Genomic DNA, 4,476 nt, shown 5'->3' with positions numbered 1-4,476 from the left:
GTGGACTTAGTTATGAAATGCAAGATATTTTACAATCACAGTAACCTTGACTTCACATATACAAAAATTATCAAAGATGAGATTATTGTGACTAAGCCTTTTTGTTTTCACAGAATGTTAGGGGTTGGAAGAGACCTCCAAGGATCATCGAGTCCAACCCCCCACCAGAGCATGACCATAGAGTCCAGCACAGGTCACACAGAACACATCCAGATGGGTGTTGAATGTCTCCAGAGAAGGAGACTCCACAACCTCCCTGGACAATAATAATAACCTCCCTGTATTTAATATTCTATTGTTAACTACATGATGCATTTAAGCATTAAGCAGGGAAAGAGAGTTAAACTTAAAATTGATTATTTACTTTAGAATAGAATAGACCAGACCAGGTTGGAAGAGACCTTCAAGATCATCGCGTCCAACCCATCAACCAATCCAACCCACCTGATCAACTAAACTATGCAACCAAGAACCCCATTAAATCTCCTCCTAAACACCTCCGATGATGGAAACTCCACCACCTCCCCAGGTGGCACATTCCAATGGGCAATCACTCTATGAAGAACTTCCTCCTAACATCCAGTCTAAACTTCCCCTGGCGCAGCTTGAGACTGTGTCCTCTTGTTCTGGTGCTGGTTGCCTGGGAGAAGAGGCCAACCTCTGTCTGTCCACAACCTCATTTTCAAAATGGCACTTTGCAAGTTTAAAAGTTACTGGCCTTTTGTTAGTTTCTAGAAAAAGGAGGAGGGAAGCCAGCAAGCATAAATCCTGAAAAACAAGACCTTCAGAGCACAAGTTTTCAGTAGGTATCTCCCACTCCATACTCAGCTTCTCAGGGACCATCACGCAGCGACAATCTGCTTAGAAGCAGGCAGCCATCGGGTGTGCAATTTGCATGGGGAAATATTTTTAGAAGACACACATGAATAGGATATGTTCTCAGCCTGACTACAATCTTCTAAATATATGCCCTGAATATTATTTCCCCCACATTCATAGTTATTTTCTAGATAACGATTCCCAATACCAATCTACTACCTTTGAAAACAACATAGATATCAAGCTTAATGTCTTTACTAATACCTTAAGTGTTTAAATACCATTCATTTTAGAGATCACCTTGGGGACTGGAGGGACCCTCCATGTGAGTAATTTTTCTCCTCTGTGTCTGCATATACAGACTGGAAAGGGTTTTCTTGTTGCACTACATGCTTGAAGTACATGCCAAGAGGCTTCAGTCATGGAAAGAGCCCAATTATTACAATATTTCTAAAAGATGTATTAGAAAGTAAAATGAATTAATATTCAACTTGTTTAAAAGTCTTTACTGTCAACATAATTATGAAGTTGGCAAATTATGCTTGAAAACAGAGTGGAGCAAGAGGATACTCTGATTCAGAAAATTAAGTCAGCTATGTATGTTCACTTGGACAAAGCATCTTCAAAAACTGTATCAGAAAACCTTTCCACTCCCTCTATGTTAAGAAAAAAAGATGGAAGTAATTAAAACCAGAAATAAGCCATGTGCTCATATGTTGTTAAATTTAACTCAAAGCTAGTCATACTGACACAACATACCAGGGAAAACAATGCTTGAGCAAACAGCAGTCTAACTATCACAGCATCACCAAGGTTGGAAGAGACCTCAACGATCATCGAGTCCAACCTGTCACCACAGACCTCATGACTAGACCATGGCGCCACGTGCCACGTCCAATCCCCTCTTGAACACCTCCAGGGATGGTGACTCCACCACCTCCCTGGGCAGCCCATTCCAATGATAAATGACTCTCTCAGTGAAGAACTTTCTCCTCACCTCGAGTCTAAACTTCCCCTGGCGCAGCTTGAGACTGTGTCCTATTGCTCTGGTGCTGGTTGCTAGAGAGAAGAGACCAACCCCTTCCTGGCTACAAGGGATATACAAGTAGATCGCAGGTCACTAACAGTCCAGATCTGGAACATTCAAACCAATTCCTGGGGACTCTGGAGCTTGCATCACATAGTAATTATTACTTTAGGACTGTTTAGTTCAGGCCAAATGAAGCTATGTTATATTGTGACATGAAAAACGTCAGTTTCTTCTAATCACCAACAGACAATTTGTCAAGCACATGGAAAAACTTGGGTCTGGATTCTTTAGCCCATGCTTTCCTTTATTCAACGTGAATGTCAGGGAGGAAAACAGGAGGATTACCAGTAAATTATACGGAGGTACTTAACAGTATGTAGAAAATACCTGACATCACAGAATTGTTTGGGCTGGAAGAGACCTTTAAAAGTCCTTTTAGTCCAACCACCCTGCAGTAAGCAGGGACATCTTTAAGAGCTCCAACCAACCTGACCCTGAATGTTTCCATGGATGGGCCATCTACCTCTCTGGGCAACCTGTACCAGGGTTTTACCACCTTCACTGTAAAAAATGTCTGCCTTAGATGTAGTCTGAATCTACCCTCTTGTAGTTTATAACCTTTAACTCTTTTCCTATTGCTATACACCCCTGTAAAAGTTAACTTACCAAAAAGGCTGGTGGGAGAGAAGGAAGGGGAAGGGAGGAAATGGTCTATTTAACCATTTTAGAGCACAAACACACACATACAAGTAAACTCCTTTTTACCACATCATCTCTTAAGCAGTATACACTTGAAACAAAAGCTTATGTTTGGCAGAAGCTCAAACCAACAGACCCTGGTCACCACTGGGAAAATTAAAAACTTCAATGAAAATCAGCTACAAATTCATTATTGGCATTAATAAACAGAGCATATATTAATTTTCATGCATCCAAACACTATTTCACCTATACTTATAGGTATACTATATACTTACAGGTATTAAATACTTACAAGTATTACTAGGGCTGAAATCACAGTATTCAAGAGAGTCTTAAGACGCCATGAGAAAAAATTCCTTGCATATATACAACTATCTAATGAAACTACTTAGCAACATTATTTAGTGGATTGCATTATTCAGCCAGTTTTAAGAATCAAATAGAGCAACTGAAAACCAGATGAGATACACACACTGCATTCGGCTGTGTATGTAGAAACAGCAGTCTCAATGGCTGTAGATTTAATCACTTCCTTCTACTCGGCATACCTAAAACCATTAAACTACACAGAAGAAAACACATTCTCCACAATGAAAGCACTAATAAATAAAACACCAGAATCAATCTACTAAAAGTACTCCTCCCAAGTTACATTACAGTCTTTCTTCAGTCAGGCAAACAACTTCCTCCAAATGAACGAAATAACCTCAAACACTAATTCAAACGTCTAAAAAAATGCTGTACAAATTAAAGGAGTAACTACCGAAAAAACCCTAGGTTGTGGATGTTACAATGCAGCCCTCCTAACTACTGGATTATGTCACGATGTAAACCATACAATGCTACGCGCTTTTACAAAACACGACCAAGAGTAATGTGTCAGCAAAGCAGAGGTAGACAGTAAGAGGGAAAGCATTTTTTTTTGTGCTATCACTAGAACAATTTCCTGACTCATTCCATCCTCCAGCCCCAGGGACCAGGCTGGCTTAGTCCATGCTGAGAGCCCTGACGCAGCTGAAGCAAACCGCTGACCTAAATGCCGTTGCCGCTGAGCTCCTTGCAGCTCACGCTCAAGGAAAAAGGGCCAACATGGATTTGAAAGCTAGCATCGAGTACTAGAGCTCTTTCAGCCTGACACTGACAGTGCAAAAGCGCCCGTTGAGACCATGTCCCCCACATCACATCAGCCTCTTGTGACTGAAACCTCCAGACACGACTGCAAGGCAAACTTTAGGCTGGTTGAGAGACTTTCAACGTGAGCCTGCGCGTCACCGCAGCACTTCGGTCGACGTGACAAAACCAGCGACTCGGTGCTAGGAGAGAAAGGCAAGACCCAAGGTACCAAACCTCGGACAAGGTTAAACCACACCTTGGGCGTGATTTTAGGCAGGTATTCAATGAACTGCAGGTTAATCCTCAACTCCTTGCTCCGAGCAACGCCCAAAGGCATTGCGAGGAACGACGCGGCTGTGAGGCGTCAGCGCGGTCCCTCCAGTTACCGGGCCGGCACTGCGGGGCACGGGGGCCGCAGGCCTACAGCAAGCCGCGCTGCCGCCTCCCGTCAGCGAGCTGCAAGCGGGCCAAGCTGCTGCGCTTCAAGCCTCCAGCGAGCGGGGGTAGTAGCGGCAGGCCCCTGGAGAGGCAGCCTGCAACAGAAGCAAGCAGCGTGCCACGCTCCCCCTGCCGGCCCAGCCCCCCACGGCGGTGGGCGGCCCAGCCCAGCCCGGCCCGGCCCCTCCCATGGCTCCGTGCGGAGGAGCGGAGAGGAAGGGCACAGGGGAGGGGAGAATGGTTCAGCCACTCTTGGCGCCCGAAGTCGCGCAGCTCCGCTCCGCCTCCGTTGCCTGGCGGGAGCGGGACGGGGCGGGGCGGGGCGGCGCGCCATGGCGGCGGGGACGCGCCGGAAGCTGCGCAGCAGCCGGGAG

This window comes from Melanerpes formicivorus, unplaced genomic scaffold, assembly GCF_026170545.1.
Source record: "Melanerpes formicivorus ecotype bairdi unplaced genomic scaffold, bMelFor1.0.p_v2 SCAF_1, whole genome shotgun sequence".
Lineage (NCBI taxonomy): Eukaryota > Metazoa > Chordata > Aves > Piciformes > Picidae > Melanerpes > Melanerpes formicivorus.
This window is presented reverse-complemented; position numbering follows the sequence as displayed.